At 48.8% G+C, this 25,090-nt stretch overlaps 2 pseudogenes; both read right to left on the reverse strand.

Annotated features, from left to right (window-relative positions):
* Positions 1 to 2,990: 2,990 nt before the first annotated feature.
* Positions 2,991 to 3,772, reverse strand: LOC127680103 (60S ribosomal protein L7a-like; annotated as a pseudogene).
* A 20,568-nt stretch (positions 3,773 to 24,340) lies between these two features.
* LOC127680104 (60S ribosomal protein L32-like) lies at positions 24,341 to 24,739 on the reverse strand (annotated as a pseudogene).
* Positions 24,740 to 25,090: the final 351 nt, after the last annotated feature.

Raw genomic sequence — 25,090 nt, forward strand, 5'->3', positions numbered from 1 at the left:
GAACATGGCTGGTCTGGCCTCGGAACCTGAACCCTTCAATATGACCCTTTGCCACATTGTCCCCCATTGCTGGCCCCACCCCCCACCTGCACACCATGGCCCTGAAACCACCCCACCCCACCCCAGGCCAAGAAAAAGGTTGCGGGTAGGAGGAGTTAACCTACCTTCTTCAGTGGTGTAGTTCCCAACAAGTTGTCCATGCTGCGATAAATAACCCCCCATCCGTGCCATATTTAAACTCTGTGGGTAATTTTTTTCTGAATAGATAGAGTTGTGTTAGAAGAAGGACTCCAGAGGGAGAGGATTGTGACAAAGGACGACAGAAGCACGATGAAAATATACCGTATGCATGTATGAGACTGCCAGTGAAGAGTCTTCAAAATTAAATAAAAAAAAAAAAATACTTTCCTCAAAGTGTGCATGGGGAATTCTCAAAGGAGGAGGGTGTCAGCATCTGGGACGATGGCCTTGGAGCCCTCGATGAGAACGGTCCATCATGAGGTGGGGAGCTCTGTGCCATCCAGGCTCAGTGGGAGGGAGAGTGGCTATGCAGGGGCCAGAGCTTGGGGCTGAGCTGGCAGAGCTCTGCAGGGCGTCAACCCAGCACTAAACCAGCATTAAACCAGGGCGTCATTAAACCAGCAGTAGCTGGGGAAACTCAGAGGCTGTCCCCAGGCCAGGCTCAGCCTCCCACATCCGCTGTGTGAGTGTGTGTTTCACCTTCCTGAAACCCTTTCCTCTATGTAACTGAGCCTGGTAACAGTCCAGTCCTTAGGAAGTTCCCGGATGGCATAAACCCTGTCGCAGGGGCTATCCCAGTCCAGGGCAGGAAGAACACTGTTTCATGATTGTTAACATTGGCAGGAACAAAGGAACCCCACCCGAGCAGCCAGTGACTTAGCTCGTCACAGCGGTACACGCCTGAAATACCACCACTCAGGAGGCAGAGGCAGAGGCAGAAGGATAGATAAGTTTGAGGCTACCCTGATCTACATAGTGAACTGACCCTGTGGCATATTATATATATATATATATATATATATATATATATATATATATACGTGGAAGCTGTTGATTAAATGGTTCACGGGCAGCACCATTGAAGATGGGGCAAATGTGTGTGACAACAGTATTTGACAATGATGGGATGTCATAAAGCTCAATGAGCCCACAGAAGAGAGTCTGGTGACACCCAAAACCTCAGACAGCATGTTCAGACCAAGAAGTCCAAGTAAAATAAAAGGGGTAGGTAAATGGCTATACTTGAAGATTGCAGGAAAGGGATTCTACACAACACAGGCAGCAGAGCAAACAACCAGAGAGAGAGAGAGAGAGAGAGAGAGAGAGAGAGAGAGAGAGAGAGAGAGAACACCAAAAGAGTCCTGTTTTATCTATTTTTAATAATTTATTATTTTGTATGTGTGTGTGTGCGCGCGTGCATGCATGTGTGCTCATGTATGCATGTGTGCGCGTGCATGCATGTGTGCACACACTCCTATGCTCCTGTGCATGTGTAAGAGCAGGAATGTGAAGAGGCTAGAAGAGGGGGTCAGATCCCCAGAATCTGGAGGGGCAGGTAATTATGAAACACCTGAGTTACTAAGAACCAAACTCAGGTCCTCTGCAAGGGTAATGAGCCCAGGCTCTCCACTCCCAGAGCCTCCTCTCCAGCCCCCAATCTAGGGATAGCTTAAAATAACTTTATAAACCACAAAATATCTGCAGATAAACACATAGGGAATTAATGACTTTTTTTTTCCTCTGAAGGGAGGGAAACGAGAAGACAGAGATGCGGGAAGGAAATTTCTCACTGAATAATACGTCTTTATGATTTTTTAATTTTGAATCCAGTGAATGCATTGCCTTTTCAAAGATTAAATTAACGAACGCTAGTGCTGGCTGGCTCTGGTTGCCGAGTGATGGCTTTTCTTCATTCCTCTGTTTTCCTGTGTTGCCTGAAGTTTTTAATGGGCATGTATTACATTTTCAGATCAAGAAAAATAATAACACTATTAACATGTTCTTTCAATGTCTGCCTTGTTTTTATAACACTGAAGAACTGGCCAGGCCCCAACCTATCACTGAGTTAAAAAGTCTCAGTGGCTTTGTTGTCCAAGAGAAACCATTTTGAGATGAGAGCAGGTTTGTTGCAGGGGGGTGGACAGAGGGACGGAGGGTAGAAGGAGCACCCGCAGCTCAGGACAGCGGCCAGAGAGTGCTTCCTGCGCCCGTGAGGGATGAGCTTCCCATCAGGAGAGGTATGCAAACACATTTAGGGAATGCTCGAAAGACAGTCCACACTCCACAAGCGCTTGAGTGAGGAGTTCCGGCACTGTGAGCAAGATCACTGTCCCCGGCACTGACCATCAGCTTTCCAGTCCTGTCAGTGTTAAACAGCCTGAGAGGTTAAAACTTCGCCCAGTTCCCTGGCTGTCTAGATCACTCTTCACTACAGGTACAGTATCTTAAAGAAGAGACTCTTGCTAATATGAAATAATAGATGCTCATGTAAACAGTTTACTGAGCACTCAGTGTATGCCAAGCTCTGGCTTGAGTACGCCCCATAGATTAATGGACTTAATTTCAGGGCCAGTCTATAAGGCAGGTATACTTAATTTTTTTTCTCGTTTTATACATAAGGAAACTGAGGCAGGGTAGAGGCGTGGGGTTTCTACCATGTTGAGCCTCCAGAACTTCAAGGGAAACAAGCCTGGTACTTGAAGCTGCACCCAGGGGCAGCCACAGGAGACACAAATGACACCTGGGGTTCAGTACTTTTCAGCCTCCATCAACTGTAAAGGAGTGTGTGGGGACAGAACAGAGCTTGTGCCAGAGCGCCCATGGGCACACGTGGGCACTTACTACTGTGAACAGATACAAGGCAACTCTTTCTTTCTTTCTTTCTTTCTTTCTTTCTTTCTTTCTTTCTTTCTTTCTTTTTGGAAGATAATTTTGGAATTATATTTATGTACAGAAACCTTAGTGTACATTTAACCCAAGTAAGTCGTGAGTTCTTTAGCCTTTGCCTTTTCCAGCGCGGCAATGCGAGCCACAGACTTAGGACCCAGGACGTTGCCTCCCCAGTGGCAGCAGATTTCGTCATAGCTGACATTATAATTGGTCCTAATAGCTGCCACCAGCTTAGCCAGAGCACCCCTGTCTTCCGAGTTAACCTGTGTGAAGGCAACAGAGGTGCGTGTCCTCCTGTGAACCAAGCGCCCCAGCCTGGCCTTTCCCTTGATGGTGCAGTAGGGCACCCCCATCTTTCAACAGAGAGCAGGCAGGAAAACCACCAGCTCAATGGGGTCTACATCACGGGCAATCACCACCAGCTGAGCCTTCTTGCTTTCCACCGAGGTGGTGACTGTGGTGACCCCTGCTTGGAGGACAGGTGGTCTCTCAGTTGGGACGTCCCCTTTGCCAGTGGCTTTCTTCTCAGCCCAGGCCAGCAGCCTTTGCTTCTTCTCCTGCTTTCTTTCCAGCCTGTACCTGTGGGCAAGCTTAAGCAGCTGGGTAGCCGTTTGCCTGTCCAGGGCCTGGGTGAGCTGGTTAATGGCAGGAGGGACTTTGAGCCACTTACAGAGGATGGCTCTTTGCCGCTGCAGCCTGATGTAGCGGGGCCATGTGACCAAGCGTGTTAGGTCTCTTTGGAATTGGAAAAAGTTCTTGGTCCTTTTCTCAAAGGACTGACTATCATTTTGGCCTCCTGTTTCTTGACGACAGTGGGGGCCATGGCCACCTTCTTCCCCTTGGCCTTCTTTCCTTTGGACATTTTGCTCAACTGGAAGAGAGAGTGCAAGGCAACTCTTAGAAGGACAACATTTAACTGGGGCTGGCTTACAGGTTCAGAGGTTCAGTCCATTATCATCAAGGCAGGAATATGGCGGCATCCAAGCAGGTATAGTGCAGGAAGAACTGAGAGGTCTACATCTTGTTCCAAAGGCAAAAAAGGAGAAGACTGGCTTCCAGACAGCTAGGACAAGGGTCTTAAAGCCCATGCCCATAGGGACACACCCACTCCAACAAAGCCACACCTCCAAATAGTGCCAAGCAATATTCAAACCACCAACAGGCACGTCACACCCACATGGGGACATGTTGGAAAGCATGAACCAGCTTGAGTGACATGTGTGAGCACAGATTTGGCTATGTCTGGGTGCATGTATACATACAGGTAGGTGGAGCTGTCAATGTACAGCTTGTGTCCCCTCATCCCAGCTGTGGAATAGAGAAAAAAAAAACTGCTCACACAGATGCATCCTCAGCGGCCTCCCATGTGACCAGGACAGCTCAGTGGGAAAAGCACTAAGACTAACACAAGCCCCATAGGTGCCCAGGGTACGAGTTCCTGTGTTAGCCTGGCACATAGTAGGCCACTCATTAGATATCTCAATTCTGCAAATGAGAAAGTAGGCAAAAAAAGGGGGGGGCCTGTTCTGTGTCACATATACAACAATAGAATCCACTCTCAGAGGACCTGGCCAGGGTCTGCCCTCTGTAATTGTCAAGTAAAATTTGTAGGAAGTCACCAATTTGGACTGTGTTAAGCCAAACAGACCAAATCAAAATGGAGTTCCCTGTGCTAATGTTTCAGCCACCAGGAGAGTGGGAGACACCAGCCAATCCTCCAAACAGACCAAGAAGTGTGTTAGCAACCACCCCTGCTTTAGTCTCTGAAGTAAGCAGTCTGGTGTTTGTATTCTGTTCCTGCCTCTGTTGGGCCGCCTCTATGTAGAGCGAGGGCTGCCTGGCTCTGGATGGGAAAGAGAAGGCAGCAAGTCCTTGCAGCAAGAGCCACCATGTCCAGTGTTTTCAGGCTTGCAATCTCATACAGTAGAGTATGAGGGAAACACACGTTCAAGGCCAGCCTGGGCAAGTTATGGAGACCCTGTCTCAAAACACATTTTTAAAGGTAAAAGAAGCCTGGAGATATAGTTCGAGATAGAGAGTTTGCTTAAGCACGGGGCCCAGGTTCTGTAGCTGTCCAGCAGCCATGGATGACCTGGATTTACCTGATAGAGGGGCCGGAAATGAAAAAGAGACGGGGTGGGGGAGGGGTGGAGAATGAAGCCAAGACAGAGTTCTGGTCAAGTTTAATATTCAGTACTGTGTTTTCTAGGGAAAGCCCACAGACGCATACTTTGTTTCAGGTGGATTATGTTGCAAAGCAAGGTCAGCGGGCCTTTTTTTCTATTTTTCCAAGTTCCTATGGGAACAGCATGAGCCACCAAGGCAGATGACTCCACCTAGGTCACTAAGGTCCCTTGTGGCATGGTCTCTTCAGCCTGATCAAGGCTGAAAAAAACCTGTTTAAGGCTGGGAAGGGCACAAGGGTTCAATTCACATATCATGAAAGAAAGAAAGAAAGAGAGAGAGAGAGAAAGAGAGAGAGAGAGAGAGAGAGAGAGAGAGAAAAGTCAAAGTTGTGATTTTTGTCATTTGACAATATATAAATAACTTGATACACACAGGGTCCTTCATACCCAATCGCAACAGTCTAACTTATAAATATTTATGGTATAAAAATATTACACACACACAGAGGCATCCATAACACGTGTCCATTATGTGTAGACAGTCATCACATATATACATACAGATTTTGAGGTGTCCACCACATGTACATGTCAATTATACATCGGCACCCACTGCGTGTACACATACATGTATGATATGCACTCACATACTCACATAACCATAACATACACATCCAGATTCCATCATGTATATCACAGGCACCTGACCATAACAATACGCCAAATAATTCTTAGGAAACAATGAGTTTAACCTCTTGTGCGCGCAGTGGGACTTTCTACTTATGAAAACCCTGCAAAACGGTGCCCTTTTTACCCTAGAGTCATGGAAACCGAGGTGCAGAGAGGGGTGAAGTTCTCCTGTCAGAACAGAAGCCTGTGCTCTGCCCCTGAGCATCCTGCCTCCCACGAGCACCTTCATTCCAGTTCTGTGCCACTGAGGTGTATAATTATTCACCATACAATGGTCTGATGAGAAAATGAAATTACCAGTGACCTGGGTGTGGGCAGCTGCTTTCCAGCAGGAATGGTTTTGAACAATTCAATGATCAGATGTCTGCTCCACGTCTTTCCTTTGTTCTGATTAAATTGGCCTGAATATGTGCTTTTGTTATGCCGGAGCCTCTAGCCGGGAGCTCATTTTTATGCCTCATCTGTAAACAGGAATATGTGTGCAAAAGGTGAAATAACCAGGTCTCGTAGCATCCATCAAGAGGCGGGAGACGTTCAAATTGGCCTCAGGACTCCCAGGAGTCAACTGGTGGCCCACTTGGAAGATTTTCGAGGACGAACTAAGAGCCTTCAGGAGACCCAAAAGCCTGAGGATAGTTATTTTCCTGCAAGCCAGGACTTCACGCTGAGCTGCATGTGTGGTAGAGGTTTATCTGCACATGACATAGCAGACCTTATGCGCCCCACCTCCACCCCAGGGCTCAGGAAAACAAGGGAAAACCTCTCCAGTGGGGTCCAGGTCTGGTTGACCTGTATCCCTGTCCATAGCCTTCCAGAACAATCTGCCAGGTTCATCATGGTCCTGCAGGCTCTGCAGAGGCTCTTCTTGGCCCGGGGCTGTGAGACAGGACTTGGTCCTGACTCGGAGACACACACCAGCGCTGGAAGCCCTCAGAAGTGTATCAGAGGACTGAACAAACCCAGACTGAGGGAAAGGAAGAAAAGAGAGACTCTGCTCCCATCACTTCCCCTCCCAGACATCCTCTGTGATCTTTGAAGACCACCCCAACCTCTGGATAGGGAAAAAAAGAGATGAAACAGATAAACCAAAGCTTTCAAAAATCCCAGTCCACCCCTGGTCTCACCTCAGATCAGGCCTTACTAGTCTGACCCAGCTCTCCATCCGATGCACACACTCTGCCTTGGCCGGGGCAGCCTGACCAACTGCAGACAAACTTAATATAGTAGGCCTCTTCAGGCTAATGAGTTAGCAGAGGCTCCCAGCAAAGTGTCATTGTGATGTTAAATAAACAGGTTTTCTCTTCCAGCGCAGGCATCCTGTGGCCAGAGCCTCTACTGAATTCTGGCTCCAGAAAGCTATCATCTATGACTGAGGTTACTGTTAGCTGGAAACCAAGTCCCTAAGACTTCGTTCCTGTGCTCCTTACTGTGTAGTTTCCAAAAGTGGCCCACACATCAATATCCAGACAACCACAGAAAAATGCGTGAGTGAACACGCACAACCACATGCTGGGTTAGGACGGAATGTACTCAGGTTTGCAGGGGGCTCCAGGGAACTTGTGACAGTGCTCTGTGGGGATCCCATCTACACATACAGGAAGGCCATTCAGAGAATGGGGTACAGGAGCTGTGTCCTTGGGTAAAGAAGGACGTGACCCTCTCCTTAGGAAGTCTAGTCTCAAGGAATCCTGACCTTTGGAGGCCCCGTCTGAATGTAGGAAGGCGGCTAGGGACTCACCAGTCAGAAGACAGTAAATAAGACAACCCTGCAGGGAGGGGGACTGAGTGGCCATCTCTGCCCGTCACCCCTCAAATGAGCTGTCGTAGGCCTTCGGAGTCTCCCAGCATGATCATCATCAGCCCCAGGGCATTCGCTGGGGAGCGCTGGGCAGAGCTGTCACTCAGCTGGGCAGCTCCCTGGGGAACATTTTACAACTTCACCTATTCTGTGTCGCCTGCCTGATGGAGCATCCACCGCAATTCCAGGACTATATTTCATTGTCACATTTATTTGCAAGGGATGTCAGTCAGGCCCCGGAAGTCAGCTGCCCTGCTGCTCCGCGCCTTTTGTCTCCCCAACAGGCGCGCGCGCGCGCACACACACACACACACACAAGAACCCACATTCAGGTATGCCTCGGCGCACATGGAGGACACCCAGAAACACACAACCATGAACGTGTCATGGCACAGACCTGTGGCCTGTGTTTGGGGGTCACCACAGTGCTAACTCAAGAAGCACAGCCCACTTACCGTTACATACTTACCATGTACAAGCAAAAGCCAATAGCCCTCATTCACACAGGCACCCACATATGTACACTGGACAGCAAGGTCATATTATACACACTTACAGAGTCAGAGTCTTAAAGACAGGATGGCGGAGACCCACCCTCCCGGCCTCTTGGTGCCCCTAAAGATCAGGAAGAGGTATGTTGAGATGCATGGGTTCCTCTCAAAAACCTCACTACACACACACACACACACACACCAGCGGGAGCTTCTTCAGCTGCCGAGCTGAAGCTAACCCATTAGCACTAATTACCACACTTGTTGGGAAAGGGGTTTAATTAACTCTCTGCTGGGGCTCGATGGGGAACCAGGGCCCTGGGCCTCTTCTTCCTTCCTTCACGTAGCTCTTTGGGTTTGGGAAAAGGGTCTCTGGTGACTCAGATCTGGAAGTGCAGCTCTATAATGACACATGCTAATCAGATATGCACGGCATGTTTACAGACATGCTTGGAAACAGCCCCACATACATGCGATCCCATGCTTTAAAACAGACGGGAGATGACAGACACAGACAGCTAGGAAGATAGATGATGGATGGACAGACAGAGAGAGATGATGATAAATAGATGATGGATGGGTGGATGCAAGAGGGTAGATGTGGCTGACCGGTGAATGGGCAGACAATCACAATGGCTCACGGAGCACATCCACTGTGTATTCCTGCCAGCCCCACATGGGGGGGGAGGCATTAGAACCATCCAAATCTCCCCCAACCCCATGTGCATATTCTCTCTCCTCTCCCTCCTGGCCCCTTCCTCTCTTGAAGATGAAGGAGGTGAAAAGCCCTGGCAGGGCATAGAAAACCTAACACGATGAAGCCCACCCCCACAGCCTTTGATTGCTAGCATATGTGGTTTGACTATGCTTGGCCCAGGAGTGACACTATTAGGAGGTGTGGCCTTGTTGGAGTGGGTGTGGCCTTGTTGGAGTGGGTGTGGCCTTGTTGGAGTGGGTGTGGCCTTGTTGGAGTGGGTGTGGCCTTGTTGGAGTGGGTGTGGCCTTGTTGGAGGAAGTGTGTTACTGTAGGGGTGGGCTTTGAGGCCCTCCCCTGAGATGCCTGAAAGACAGTCTTCTCCTGGCTGCCTTTAGATCAAGATGCAGAACTCTTGGCTCCTCCAGCGCCATGTCTGCCTGGATGCTGCCATGCTTCCTGCCATGATGATAATGGACTGAACCTCTGAAACTGTTAACCAGCCCCAATTAAATGTTGTCCCTTAGAAGAGTTACCTTACCGGGCAGTGGTGGTGCACACCTTTAATCCCAGCACTTGGGAGGCAGAGGCAGGTGGCCAGCCTGGTCTACAGAGTGAGTTCCAGGACAGCCAGGGCTACACAGAGAAACCCTGTCTCAAAAAAACCAAATCCAAAAAAAGAAGAAGAAGCAGAGCCCCAAGGCTGAGAGGGAGGTCCCCAGAGGATGCGGGGGGGGGCCGGGGGGCACAATCTGGCAGGCAGCCAGCTGTGTGTCAAGAAGAGTTGGCCAGGCACCAAGTTGGAGTTAAAATGAGGAGAGCCACTTTCCTGGGACCCTAGGCCCCCAGTCCCAAACAATGATATAGATTTTCAATTTTCTCAAAGATTATATTTTTTTTCCTCCAGACGTTCATCCTGTGCTTTTTGACCAGTATAAACTGAAAAATAATAGAATCCAGATGGGAAAGGGATACTCATTCGTCCTGAACAGACGGCGATGCCAGTGTGAGCCCCGGCTCCAGGGTGGGTAGCTGCAGAATTCGGGCTGAGTTAGAGCAGGGTGGGGGATGGGCGCACAGGACATCGAATCCCACTGCGGCTCCCTCACAGCCCGGTGGCACACACAGCCTTATCTCCCAAGGTGAGCTTGACAGACACACTCTTGGAGAGGTCACCTGGAAATTGGGGAGATTCACTGCAAGGGTGGATGAGAGTGAATTCAGAATAGAGAGGCAGGCAGGAGGGGCTGCCAGTCAAGACTGGCACCTCAACCCTGGGCTGAGCTTCATGATTGCTTTGGTAGAGTCAACCTCAGTGAGCCTCCAGGATCTCTCTCTCTCTCTCTTTCTCTCTCTCTCTCTCTCTCTCTCTCACACACACACACACACACACACTGTACACTCAGATTTCAGCACCAAAACCCTACCTGACTTAGGAAGACATCCAAGATAGTATTTTGATTTCAAAAGACCCTTGAGGAAGATAAACACAGGTTCTCAGTCCCCTCTTTTAGAACCCGCTCCTTTGGGAAGTACTTTCAAATGTCTAACTCCACTCCACTTTCCTGTAATGTAGTTGCTTACTTTAAAAAAAAAAAATGTTAACTGTGTGCATGCTGGTATATCTGACTGTGGGTTTTTGCCTGTGAGTGCAACACTGGAGAAGGCCAGAGGGTTTTGGATTCTCCTGGAGCCAGAGTTAAAGAGGCAGCTGAGAGCCACCTGACATACTGGGAATCAAACCCAGATCTTACGCACAAGCAGTGTGTGCTCTGAACCACTGAGCATGCGGCTGCTGTCCTTGCTGTTGTTGGTGCTTTGTGGAATTAAAACCTGGTGGAGGAACTGGGGTGACAGTGCTGTCAATCAAGTACTTGCCCCTGAAGCACGATTCCCAGAGCCCATCTGGAGGAGCCAGCCAGGCACGGTGGCTGTTCAGATTCCACTGCCAAGGGAAGCAGAGACAGGAGAATGAGGTCCGTGGGTGCTCTCAAGAGTGAAGGCTGCTGCCCCAAGCCTCATAAACCGAGTTCCATCTCCTGGATCCGCACGGTGGAGGAAGAGTACCAACTACCACAAGCTATCCTCTTACCTCCAGAGACCCTCAAAAAACAGGGGGAGGGGGAGGACCGGGAGGTGGGGATAGTAACAGGATTAAAGTGAATTAAAAAGCAAAAACAGGGGCTGGAGAGATGGCTCAGCGGTTGGGAACACTGACTGCTCTTCTGGAGGTCCTGAGTTCAAGTCCCAGCAACCACATGGTGACTCACATCCATCAGTAATGAGATCTGACACCCTGTGTCTGTGTGTCTGAAGACAGCTACAGTGTACTTACATAAATAAATAAATCTTAAAAAAAAAAAAAAAAAAAAAAAAAGCAAAAACAAGCTGGGCAGTGGTGGCGCACGCCTGTAATCCCAGCATTTGGGAGGCAGAGGCAGCTGGATTTCTGAGTTCCAGGCCAGCCTGGTATACAGAGTGAGTTCCAGGACAGCCAGGGCTACACAGAGAAACCCTGTCTCAGAGCCCCTCCCACAAAGGAAACAAAAACAAATGGAGCAAGCACCTAAGACGTGACACCTAAGATCCACCTCTGCCTTCCACGCCCATGGCAACACAAACGTTCAACGCGCACACACACACGCACGCACGCGCACACACACAAGCACACACGCGTGCGCGCACGCACGCAAGCACACACATACACAAGCACACACACACACAAGCACACACACGCGCGCGCACGCACGCACACACATACACAAGCACACACACACACAAGCACACACACACACAACACCTGGTAGACCATAACTGCTCATTTTCCAGAGCTCAAAAATCTCTCCCAATGTTCCTTGCATGGAGAGAAAGGTCCCCAGTAAGTAAAAGGACACTGAAGTCTGAGGTTCAAGAACCAAGGGTGTCAGGTCCTGGCCATGTGACCTTGAGCAATTTACCTAACTTCTCAAAGCCCCGTCTCTCCAGAGGTCAGAGCGCAGGCAGGACTGCATGCCTCTGGAGTTGCTATGTGGAAACAGAAGCCCTAGTTAAATGAGATAATCCCCACAGATGCCGGGACCACACAACAGCTCTGAGCGTCGCCCACACCCCAGCTCCAGCATCCCTGCCAAAGGTTAGACTTTATCTGCCAGGAGCAGGAGAAGGATGATCTGGAGGGAGAGCGGAGTAATTGGAGGTAATCCCGCAGCCGCTCGCAGCCTCGCTCCCGCGGCGGGGACGCCGTGGCCTCATCATCCGTCATTAGCCAGAGCTCTTCTGGCCGCTCAATTGCAGAACATGATTTTAATAACCCTGGCAGGAGGGGACCAATTCTTCTTCTGTCACTTAACTCTGATTCTGTTAGAGAGAGACAAGGACGTGAAAGAGAGAAAGACCAGCTGACAGAGCGGCAGAGACAGGCGTAGTAAAAGAGGCGTAGGGAGCGGCAGAGTTGGGCGGCCAGGTTCGGAGAAGGGAGACAGCAGCCGGAAGAGGGAGGTGGAGCTTGGGAAAGGCGGGGCCAGGCAGAGGCAGGATGGGAACCAGAGGCCAACACAGGCTCCAGCCTCAGGATGGGGTGGACACAGGTCCCACTTTACTCCTTCATACTGACCTAAGCTTTTCTTTTTTTTTTTTTAAGCCTTATTTATTATTATATGTAAGTACACTGTAACTGTCTGCAGACACACCAGAAGAAGGCGTCAGATCTCATTACAGATGGCTGTGAGCCACCATGTGGTTGCTGGGATTTGAACTCAGGACCTCGGAAGAGCAGTCAGTGCTCTTACCCCCTGAGCCATCTCTCCAGCCCCCTGACCTTTCCTCGTAATGTACAAATTCCCATCAGGTCACCCCAGTTGCCATCTGGGACTGTCATTTTTGACATAGATGGAAGATGTACCCCAAGGCTAAAGAGAGTTGGTAAGCGGGGAAAAGAGTCTCAGCCTTGGGATCATGGAGCAGAGCAGCCATGCGTCTAGTATGTGGCTCAGACACAGGCCAAGAACCTTTGTGCAGTTTCCCAACCTTGGTAGTCACCCCACAAGATTGTACGCTGGCTTTGGCATACCACCTCCTGCCATGGGTCCCTATTTTGTATGGTTGTTTGGTAGACGGGATCTGACTGCTGTATCCACGAACAGGCACAATACATAGAAATAGCTAGTGACCAAAGTGCCCAGGACGCAGAAAATAGCGCAGGCAGCTAGCTGGGTTTCTCAGGATAGCAAGTAGCTAAGACAAAAGGCATACTGTGAACTGGCCCTCAGTAATGGCCCTCCCCACTAGCAAAAGGGTTCTCAAATGCAACCGGACCCACCCCAGACGGTAAGTAGACCAGCCCCCAGCAGGAGCAGAGTTAAGCCCTGCAAAACTGGAACTGCAGCGCCACCTGCTGGCCACACAGAGGAGAGCACCAAGAAACCGGCTTGGTAAGGAAGATGGGTCAAAACCCGCAAAAAGACCAGTTCAGAGGTCTCTCAGAGAAAGCATCATATTGGGACCCAGGATGCTCTCTCTGTTTCAGGGGCCAACAAAATCTCCTCCTCTGCTGACAAGGCACAGCAACGCAAAATGATCTCCCTGCTTCAATTCAAATCTCAGATGTTTTATGTAGACTTAGGTAAGGAAGGGACTGCCGAATTCTTGACAATGGAATCCCTATCTGGCCAGACTCTGCGGTTAGAATCAGGGCAGAAAACTGAGAGTGGTGTTAAGAAGTGTGCAGCTGGGATCAGGCAAACAGAGATCTGCAGATGAGGGAGCCTGGGTACTGATGGGCTGTGCAGGAATGGGAACCTCATCATGACTGTCATGAACACAATAAGACTCAGCTCTCCCAAGGGTCCAGCCCATGGCCGGGGTTATATGACTATGAATATCATTGTTTCTCTGTTTTCCCCATCTGTACAATGGGTACGATAGGTTGAGGGCTGTGCCTTGGTCTCCAGGCTTGTAGTCTATAGTGCTGCCCCTGATTTTTGCTTGTTCATAGTCAGGAGGAAGCTAAGCTGTCCTGAGAACTACTGGAATTCCTCTTTCCCAGAAATGGCAAGCCAGCCCAGCACTGAGCACAGGTCCTGGGCTGAGAATGAAGGAAGCATGGGAAGTGTGTAGCATCCATCGGAGGCAGGGTTTGAACAGGGAACATCTGACCAGCCCAGCCTGCCAGGGTTCTGAGAGCAGGGGTGTCTGAAAGTGGCAAAAACAAAGACTCAAAGTCAAATCGTGGCAGCCTATGTTGTGCTAAGATGGCGTTCCAGACTCTGTGTGTGTGTGTATGTCTGTCTGTCTGTGCATGTGTGTGTGTGTCTGTCTGTCTGTCTGTCCTCTGTTCTGCTGTGCTCTAGACAGTTTTTTCTTATTATTTTAAAAGTTCTGGTTGAGACAGCTAGCTTTCAGTTCAAGACAGCTCTCTCTTCTAGTAAAAATTCTAAAAGCTCTCTAGATAGCTCATGGGTTTTCAGACCAAAGTCAGAAAAGTGGCTATAAAATTCTTGATCTTCTGACCAAGTCAGAAATCCTGTTAGAAAAATTCTAAAAGTAATTCTTGGCTTTTCTAGTCAAAATCAGAAAAAAAACAAAAAACAAAAACAAAACTCTAAAGAGCTGCATTTACTCTTCAGACAGCCATCTCTGCATAGCTCCTAGAGAACATTTTTTGTTTGTTCATTTGTTTTGTTTTGTTTATTTTTTTTTCCGAGACTGCCCAGCACCTAGAGAACATTCTAAAAGAGCTGTGGCAGCTCTGTAATTCTTGGGATTTCTGACCAAGAAATTCTGTTAGAGAGCCGGGTGGTGGTGGCACACACCTGTAATCCCGGCACTCTGGGAGGCAGAGGCAGGCGGATTTCTGAGTTCGAGGCCAGCCTGGTCTACAGAGTGAGTTCCAGGACAGCCAGGGCTATACAGAGAAACCCTGTCTCAAAAAAAAAACCAGAAAGAAAAGAAAACGAAAAAGAAAGAAATTCTGTTAGAAAAATTCTAAACTATCTATGAAAAAATTCTGAAAGAGCCATGTTTGCTCTCCATGGATTTTCTGACTAAAATCAGAAATCCTGTTAGAAAAAGTCTTGAAGAGCTGTGTTTGATCTCCAGAGAACTCCAAACAAGTCAGTGCTCAATTCAGTTGTTTATTCCAGGTTCCCTCCTGACCACCCCATGAGCCAGCATCCCATGACCTTAGTTAGCCTCTTGACCCTTAGAAGGAGAGAGCAAGCCCTGGCAATAAGATATCCGGCTGGGCCTCTACCCGGCATTCCGACCACGTCTGGACCTTAGTTGGCTCTGTCCTAGGCTGACCTTGAACTCAGGAATCTGCCTGCTTTTGCATCTGCCTGTCTTTGTATCTTTCCGACCACTGGCTGGCTTGTAGTGCAGCTGCCTCTGTCCTTTAGATCTGTGAAGCTCCTTATACAATTCATATTGCATCCTTATATTTTTTGCATAGTTGAGAAATCACATATTTTCAAACTCATGTTTTTAGAGTTCTTTTCAATAGCTTTAAGGGCTGTCCTGGAGGTCCCAGTGTTTACTGTTTTGCTGAGACATTAGCCACACCCTCGACTCCCAGACTCATTAACAAACAAGCCTTATGCCCACATCTGCTGGTCCTATCCCAGGCTCGGGGACCATGTCACTCTATCCCTACCAAGGCCATGCCATACTGGGCACTAGCCTCCAGTCAGGAAGGTGAAGTTTATGGCTTCCGGATAAGTGAGTTCTGGCCTCTGGGAATGACCATGACCAAGGAACATGAGGAAGGCTGTCCCAGGATCTGGGAGTGCTGTCAGGAGCAGCTTGAAGCCAGGGATTGGCCAGCTGTGACCTTTGCCCTCAGGCTCCAGATGCTAGCCCAGACCTCACCATCACAGACAGGCCCCAGGGTGCCAAGGATAAACCTCTAGCTTCCTCCTTGAGACGGGCTCCACGAGGGTCTCCACCTACACACTGCCTTGAAACTATGGCAGCTGAAAAGGGACATAAGGTATTCCACAGCCCACTACCTCGTCCTCTGAGCTGGCCCTTTCCCTGCCTCTCCTTGTCAAGCCTCTGAACCAAAGTATTTTACAACAGGGGGTCCCCTCAGAGTTCCCAGGGTGGGTGGCTAGGCAGAGGGCTCAGTTAGTGAAGTAACTGCAATCATGACAACCTTAGTCTAACCCCTAAAAAGGACCTTAGTTCGAGCCTCAGAATCCACATTTTAAAAAATAACTAGATAAACTGAATGGCCCTTCAGGTACTGCTGATTTTGGAAATACTAGTTTCTGTTACTGGAATATATTTTTTAGCATTTTGGCTAGGCTCCGCCCCACGGTTACCTGGCAACAGCCAGGTATGCCTGACTGACTATAAAGGGGGCTGCTTGCCCCCTCCTCTCTCTCTTGCTCTCTTGCCTTCCTGCTTTCTTGCTCTGACCTCTCTCTCTCTCTCTCTCTCTTTCTCTCTCTCTCTCTCTCTCTCCCTCTGCTACCATCTCAGCTCCCCTCTCCATTCCCTGAATAAACTCTATTCTACAGTATTCTGTGTGACTGGTCGCTCACAGGGAGGGATGCCTCAGCATGGGCCCTCGAGACACCCCCTCCCTGCCCCCACACCTGACTACACCAAACATACTCTTCTCTCCTTATCTTTTTATAAACACAATAATATTCATATTTTTACATTGCACTGCTGATGCCTTGAGTCATACAGGAGCTGTGTTCCAGAAGCGGTCATGGCTGTACTTCCTGCTGGCAGCGGAACTTAGCCATCTAAGAGTCTCCCAGGTGGCCCTGGTTTTGAAGGCATGAAGGAGTCGTGGAGAGCAGCAGAGGCTTGGTGCTATGTGGCAGGGCTGGAGTCTCTGAAGAAATCCCGGGAGAGGTGATTGGTAAAGTGCAGTCCAGTTGCTACAGAAGACCCAGCATTCTGGAAACACCAGTATCATGGGCTGACCACCAAGGGCAGCAGCGGGTATGGAGTGGAGCCAGCCTGAGCCTAGGAGACAATCTGCGTGCAGCACCAGAGGGCAAAGGAGAGGTGACCCAAGCCCAGAAGACCATGAGAGGATCCCAGACCTTAGATACTGAGTTTTTACACAGCTGGAGTTGCTTTTGCTTTTATTTGATTGTGACTGTGCCCTGGCTCTTCCTTCTTGAAGTAAGAAAGTATTTCTTCTCTCTCCCTCTCCTCTTCTTCTTCTCTTAGAAAAGCCCACGGCTGAGAGACTTTGAATTTTAGAAGATTTGGGGTTTGGATTTTTGTTTGTTTGGTTTGGTTTTTGTTTGTTTGTTTGTTTGTTTGTTTTGAGACAGGGTTTCTCTGTATAGCTCTGGGTGTCCTGGAACTCACTCTGTAGACCAGGCTGGCCTCGAACTCAGAAATCTGCCTGCCTCTGCCTCCCAAGTGCTGGGATTAAAGGCATGTGCCACCTCTGCCTGGCATAGATTTTGAATTTTTAAAGAAACTGGATATTTTAAAGGAACTGAACTTTTAATGTGTTTGAATTTGTAAAGACTACAGGAGTTTTAAGTTATTTTGGGGGCTGGTGAGATGGCTCAGTGGTTTAGATGGGACTGCTCTCCCAAAGGTCCTTAGTTCAAATCCCAGCAACCATATGGTGGCTCACAACCATCTGTAATGAGATCTGATGCTCTCTTCTGGTGTGTCTGAAGACAGCTACAGTGTACTCATATATGTAAAATAAATAAACCTTTAAAAGAAATAAAGGTATCAATCTGTGGGATCAAAGATAGAATAAGATGTTAAATTTAAGGTTAGCTTCTTTAAAAACAAAAACAAAAACAAACCCATGGTTCTGGCTAACTCTGATTAAGAAGAAAACAGTGTGGGGGTGGGGGGGCTGGAGAGATGGCTCAGCATGTAAAAGCACAGACTGTTCTTCCAAAGGTCCTGAGTTCAATTCCCAGCAACCACGTGGTGGTTCACAACAATCTGTAATGGGATCTGATGCCCTCTTCTGGTGTGTCTGAAGACAGCTACAGTGTACTCATACATAAAATAAATAAATAAATAAATAAATAAATAAATAAATAAATAAATACTTTAAAAAGGAAGAAGAAACCAGCATCACTGAGGTGAAATATTCCGGAAAGTCTTTTCTCTGGGTCAGCACACAGACCGTGGTCCATCTAATCCGTCTATGAACAAAAGGTCTAAGAACTCAGTAGTTGTACAGTCCAGGAGGCTGGATGTCTCGGCTGGTCTTCAAAATATGCCAGAAAAAAATCCCTCACAGGTGTCCCCAGTCACCTGGGTTCTAGTTAATTCCAGATGTAGTCAAGTTGACAACCAAGAATAGTCATCACTGCTGGAGAGAGGGCTCACCTGTTGAGAGCATGTGCCGTTCTCTTAGAGAATCTGAGTTCAACTCCAAGCACCCATGTACCCGTGTTAGACAGCTCCTAACTGCCTATCACTCCTGTTTGAAGGATCTCTGACGCCTCTGGCCTCCATAGGCACCTGTTCTCTCTCTCTGTCTCTCTCCCTCTCTCTCTGTCTCTCTCTCTTTCCCTTCCCTTCCCTCTTCCTCTCTCTCTCCCTCTCTCCTCCCCCTACCCTCCTCTTCCCTCTTCCTCTCTCTCTCTCTCTCTCTCTCTCACACACACACACACACTTTAAAGATAACACTAAACTTAAAATAACAACCCAGTCCAGTCATGTGTACGTGTAACCTCGGTGCTGGAGGAGTAGAGACAGCTGATCCCTGGGTTCACTTGCCAGCCAGTCAGTGAGCTCAGGGCAAAAATAAAATAATAAAAAGAAGTCTCAAAAAACACAAGGTGGACAGCTCCTAAGGAATGAGATCTGAGAGTCTCCTTTGGCCTCCACATACACATTCACCTTCACATACATAAACACACACATACACACACACACACACACACACACACACGAGTACCTCTGTGGAGGACGGTCACCAGTCTTACCCTTTGGTGCCAGGGATCATACTCTTTCCTCCTCCCATGAGGCAGAATCTGTGTCCTCATGTCGCATACAATTGATTTCCAAGTATTTTTAATTCTCTCTTTTAACTCAAGTTCCTATGTATCTAGGTATATACACCTCTTTATATCACATTTTTTGAGTCAAAGTCTCGTAGAGCCCAGGCTGGCCTTAGACTCACTAGGTAGTCAAGTGTAACCTTGAACTGCTGATCCATCTTTGCACCTTCTCAGTGTTGATACTATAGGCCTACAGCTGTTTCTCTCATCCTTGTGAGCCTGGCTGCCCTTCGAACAGAGACGCTCCGCTCCAGCACCACGGACAGCTCCACACCCTCCGCGGTTGCCGAGCGCACTGCTTCCCGGAACCCAGCAGCTCTGCTATATTTTAAGATCCCGTAGAGGACCACACAGTTCTGGTGTGTAAGGACTTTGCTAAGCGGGGTGATCATCCCCTGCCAGAGAACAGACAAAATTCCACAAGGCACTTAGGACCGGAGACGGCGTGTTTTTCTGATCTCAGGCACTGGCATGGTACTCCACAAGGTACAAACCTCCCACTGGAAAATCACTCCAGTTCAGAACCCCAGCCTCAGGACCTGACCCAGCCTCCTCCTTCTCCGTATCGGCCTCTCCTCCAGTTTCTCTCTGTGCAGCCCCCAATCCCTGAAGATGCCCTCCTAGACTCTGAAGCCAGAGGCTGATCCCAACGGCTACAGATGCCAAGCTCCTAGCCTTTTAAGAAGCACTGGTGGGAGATTGGAAGACGGAGGGAAAATAAGCCATGCTCATACTTAGCCTCGATCCCACCTGGGAAGCACCTCTGATGGCCATCGTGTCCAGTTCTCACTGCCAACCCTTGCTTGTCGGCACCCCAATGGGGCTGACACGGTCACAAGGCCCTGGACCCCTCCTCCCTTGTCTTTCTTGCCTACAGGTACTGATTACTGGGCTACTGGTTCCGGGCCTTGGGTTTGTCTCCTTGCTCCCTGATGGCTTCTCAGCCAGTACCAAGGAACAGCCTCAGCTTAGAGACGGATTCTAAGAAAAGAGGTATCTGGGAGCAGCAGAAATAAACAACTCAAAGTCAAATCGGAGGTCCAACCTGGCAGCCTGCTCTGCTCCAGACTGTTCTGCTTTCTTTTTCTCTCATACACTTTCTCTGGAGATCTTTAGACCTCTCTTTCCTCCTCTCTCTGTCTCTCCCTCTCTCCCTCCCTCCCTCTCCTTCCCTCCCTCTCTCCCTCCCTCTCCCTTCCCTCCCTCCCTGCCTCTCTCTCCCTCCCTCCTTCCTTCCCTCCCTCTCCCTCCCTCCCTCCCTCTCCCTTCCACCCTCTTTCCCTCCCTCCCTCCCTCTCTTTCCCTCCCTCCCTCTTTCCCTCCCTCCCTCTCTCTCCCTCTCTCTTTCTCCCTCTTTCTCTCTCTCTTTCCCCCTCCCCACTCCTCCTGCTCTAGACAGTTCTCCAAGCAGTTCTCCCTTGAGAAGTGGATAGCTCATCTCCTGCAGCTCATGAGCCACCACCCCACCTTTTATTTTATTTATCAACCCAGTCATTTACTCCTGGTTCCCTTCAGGATTTATCCCGTGAATCAGAATCCCAGGACCCCGCCCCTTCATTCTTAGTGAACCACAAGCACACTTTTTTTTTTTTTAACATTGCAAAAGAATTCCAAGATCTGCCAGCCTGTGTTAAGCACAGACAATAAACTAGCTGGGCGGGACCCTGCCCTGAAATTACCTTCTACCACACCTGGGCCTAAGTTTGCTCAGTCCCAAACTCACCTTGAACTCAGGAATCTGCCTGCATTTGTATCAACCTGTCTTTGTATCTTTCTGACAAGCTGACTCATAGTGTAGCTGCCTCTGTTCCTTTAGATCTGTGAAGGCCCTTATACAATTCATATTGCATCCTTACATTTTTTCAGAGTTGAGAAGTTATATATTTTTAAACTCATGTTTTTAGAGTTCTTTCCCACAGCCTTAAGGGCTGTCCTGAAGGTCCCAGCTTTTACTGAGTTTTGCTGAGACATTAGCCACATCTTTGCCTCCCAAACTCAAGCTGTCTGTGATTATCATGGGGTCATTAACATTAACAGGGAGGACATTTCTTAAAGGAGGAATGTAAAAATAGGTACATTATTATACAAACAAGCCTTATCCTCCACAGTAGCCATTTATGCTTTTTCCTTTTTCTGTTTTTTTTTTTTTCAAGACAGGGTTTCTCTGTATAGCCCTGGCTGTCCTGGAACTCACTTTGTAAACCAGGCTGGCAGCCACTGATGCTTGAGGAGGCCCACACCCACTGGCCTGTCCTAGGAGCAGGAACCATGTCATTCTGTCCCCATCAAAGCCAAGCTGGACCCAGAAAACCAGAGAAGCCAATACTCTGAATCAGATTCGCTCTGTTAACATATTCTGGTTTGCATTTTCCTTCTGGCCCTTCCTTCTACAGGGCTGATCTACCCAGAACCCTGATGATAGGGGATAACTGAAAAGATCATCAGGAAAGCCCACCCATCCCTTCTATCATGCACACACACTTATTTGTATGTGCACACATATGTCCCTTGATACCAAGAACCCCAGCCTTAGAAACAAACAGGGTCTTAGCCCTCCTTGGAAAAGGGAAATGTTTTCATTTCTTCCTAAACACAGGATGAGCACCCACGCACCCACACATGCACTCAGAAATGCTCTCCCTCTTGGCACCGCAGGTGAAAGCCCAGCTCCCTGACTCCCTTCATAAACATTGCCTCTCCTGTCAGACTGAGTAGGCCAAAGAGAACTTGTACAGTCTCTTAACAGGATTCTGTTCTCAGCTGAAGTCCCCCCAAGGTAATCACTGTCCCCTGAAAAAGAGCCCTTCACAGTCCTGGCTTCCTTCTTTTGGCTGTCCTTCTTTTGCCTGGGCTGAAAGAAGTGGATATTCTTTTAATTTTTTGTTTGCTTTTTGTCTTTGAGGCAGGGTTCTTCTGCATAGCCCTGGCTGTCCTGGAACTCACTCTGTAGACCAGGCTGTCCTTGAACTCAGAAATCTGCCTGCTTCTTCCTCCTGAGTACTAGGGCCAAGGATATATACCACCACACCTGGTTTCTTTTTTAATTTTTAAATTATACTCCCTTATTTTTGTGTGTGTACGTATGTCAGTACATGCACATATGTCGGGGCATTGACCATGGTACATACGTGGTGCTCTAACTCAGTGGTCAGGCTCAGCCACAGAAGCCCTACTATCTGTGCTGCCACACTGGCCCCTCCTTGTGAGCTTTTTGGCTTGCTGGTTTTTTTTTTAAGATTTATTTATTATGCCAGGCAGTGGTGGTGCACACCTTTAATCCCAGCACTTGGGAGGCAGAGGCAGGCGGATTTCTGAGTTCAAGGCCAGCCTGGTCTACAGAGTGAGTTCCAGGACAGCTAGGGCTATACAGAGAAACCCTGTCTCAAAAAAAAAAAAAAAAGAACCCCCCCAAAAAAGATTTATTTATTATGATATGTAAGTACACTGTTTCTGTCTTCAGACACTTTAGAAGAGGGCATCAGATCTCATTTAGGATGGTTGTGAGGCACCATGTGGTTGCTGGGATTTGAACTCAAGACCTTCGGAAGTGCTTTTGACCTCTGAGCCATCTCTCCAGCTCTCTGGTCTGTTTTTTTTATTCTAGGAGTCTGCCATTGGCCTGAAGAGCAAGCTTCCAGGAATGAGTGCTATGTCTTCCATGCTCCCTTTGTGGGAAATTCTACCCAGAGGTCTGACGATGTGGCCCGAGAGATCCTGAGCTGCCGGAGTGGCTCTATCAAGTGGACCCCAGCCAGCAGGCGGGTATGCACCTTGTATCTTCTCTCCGCTCTGAGCTGTGGTATGCTGCGACCTGCTCATTAAAACTCCTGCAGGACAGCACACTGTATCGTGGAATTCCAGACTGAAACAAACTCTTTCTCCCATAAGTTGCTTTTGTTGAGTAATTTAATCACAGCAACAGACATGAAAATTAAACAAACCGGCAGCTATTCCTCCCGACCTGCTGTTAGGTAAGGACCAGGTAACCCACCACCACCTCGCAAATACCGTCTCACTAAAGAGGCCCCTTCACCCTGGGGGACCATTGCAGAGACCCTTAGCCGAGCCCAGCAGAACAGTGTCCACGGCCTCGTTCCTGAACCGAAGCTTTGTTTTTCCTTGGGTTCCCTTCCCTCCGCCCGTGGCCCACGCTGACCTCCAATCTACTCAATATGTACCTGCAAACAGCCTTAAACTTGTGAGCTCACTGCCTCTCGTCCCAAGAGCTGGGACTATAAGCTTCCAACACCACACCCAGCATCCCTGGTCCTCTTCCAACAAACAGGAATGCCCCAAATTACAGCATATAAGTCTAAAACAGTGGTTCTCAACCTGTCGGTCTCTACCCCCACAAGGGTCACATAACAGATATACTGTCTATCAGATACTTACATCATGATTCAGGACAGTAGAAAAATTACAATTATGAAGTAGCAACAAAATTTTATATTTGGGGGAGGTCACCCCAACATGAGGAACTTAATTGAAGGGTAGTACATTAGGAAGGTTGAGAACCACTGGTCTAAACTGACTCCCACCTCAAGCTGCCTTCCTGTAAATGAAACCACCGAGACCCTAACCACTGTGGTTCTGGTCCTACCTGAGTGGAACCCAAAGGTCCCTGCTTCTTCAGTGATCGGCCTCCCTGGGGGACACCCCCCAGCTGTTCCCCTCCACTTCACACTCATGACTCAGCCACTGGCAGGGTGGCCGTGTGAGAGGGTTCAGTGGTCATCTTCCAGCCCCATCTCTGGGCTGTCACCACACAGCCAGTCAGGGAGGTGTTAAACACCAGCCCACCACTATGTAAGCCAAATCCTGGAGTCTGAGGGATCGGGTGACACCCCACAACCTCTGGGACATGTAGAAACTAAGCTGTAGCTAGCTCTTCCACGCTCCCTGTTGTGTCCTTGGCTATGTTGACTAAATAACCGATATGAGCCGGGCAATGGTGACACATACCTTAGTCCCAGCACTCAGGAGGCAGAGGCAGGGGATTTCTGAGGTCGAGGCCAGCCTGGTCTACAGAACTAGTTCCAGGACAGCCCCGGTTACACAAAGAAACCCTGTCTTGAGAAGAAAAAAAAAAGCAAACAAAAAAGATGTGATGTGAAACTTTACACCAGCCCCCAGAACTCATAAAAGTCCCACACTTTGTCCCAAGAGGTGTCTCAGGCTTTGCCCCCCCATGATGGTTCTCACGGTGGCTGTCTCTTCCCCTCACCCTCTCTTTCTCACTTCTTTTTTTAGATGTATTCGTATTCTTTTTACTTATATGTGTGTGTTTGCCTGTGTGAATGCCACATGTGTGCAGGGCCCACAGAGGCCAGAAGAGGGCGCAGGTTCCCCTCCGTTTACAGACAGTTCTGAAGCTTTTCGCCAAGCTTTACAGAAAGCCTCTCCTTCCCTTTAAGACCTCATTGGGTTTGAGCTTCACACACTGTACCATTTTCTGTCTGATGCTCTGCCTCCACAGAGAGGTTCAATCAGCCTCGAGGCCCTTTCTACAGTAAGCCCTTCACCAAGGGAATTGTGTCAGTTTCCTTCTCTCTGTCTGGCCACCACTGCTTTTTTTTTTTTCCAGTTTTTGTGATTTTATTTAAACACAAAACGTGCACACAAGCCATCTATTCATGTTCTTCGCTGCGTAGCCTGGCCTTGGGATTGGTGACTCTGATGACCAGCTGTGCTGCTCTTTCTACGATGGCTTTTCAGTTCTTAGAGGACACATTGTGAGCAATCTCAGCACAGTAAGATTGGGTACACATCAGCAGCACTTCCAGCTCCTTAATGTTGTGGACCAGAAACTTCCAGAAGCCCTGGGCAGCATGTGCTTGGGTTTCTTGCTGCTCCGGTAACCAATGTAGGGCATCATGATCTGGCCCTCGAATCTTCTCCACACCCTGTTGTCAATGCTTCTGGGTTTCTGCCAGTTTCACTTAATTTTCACATATCGGTCTGACTGGCGCCTGATGAACATCTTGGTCCTCTTTTTGACGATCTGCCAGAGGCCGGAGGGCAGCCATGATGCCACAAAACAGATGGCAGATACCTCGTAGGCGGCGCCAAGGAAGAGGCCACCACTACTTTACCATCCTTGCTGTTATTGTGTTTGACAGGGAGGAGCTAGATGTCTGTTAACCTGGCCCCACCCAGGAGCTTGCAAGGTCTTGCCACATCTCACCTCAGCATCCCCCCCACACACTCCCACCCCGCCTCCACCCTCCCCCCTTTCCCCCCACCTCCACCCACCTCCAGGAAGAACCAGCCCCATCAGGTTCGCCTCTGGGCATGGGAGGGTCAGGGCACCACAAATGCAGTCCTGGTGGTGGAAGCCACAAGTTAGGCTTGGACTAGGAGAGGGCAGGGACATTCCA

Source organism: Apodemus sylvaticus, chromosome 3 (assembly GCF_947179515.1).
Source record: "Apodemus sylvaticus chromosome 3, mApoSyl1.1, whole genome shotgun sequence".
In the NCBI taxonomy this organism is placed as follows: Eukaryota; Metazoa; Chordata; class Mammalia; order Rodentia; family Muridae; genus Apodemus; species Apodemus sylvaticus.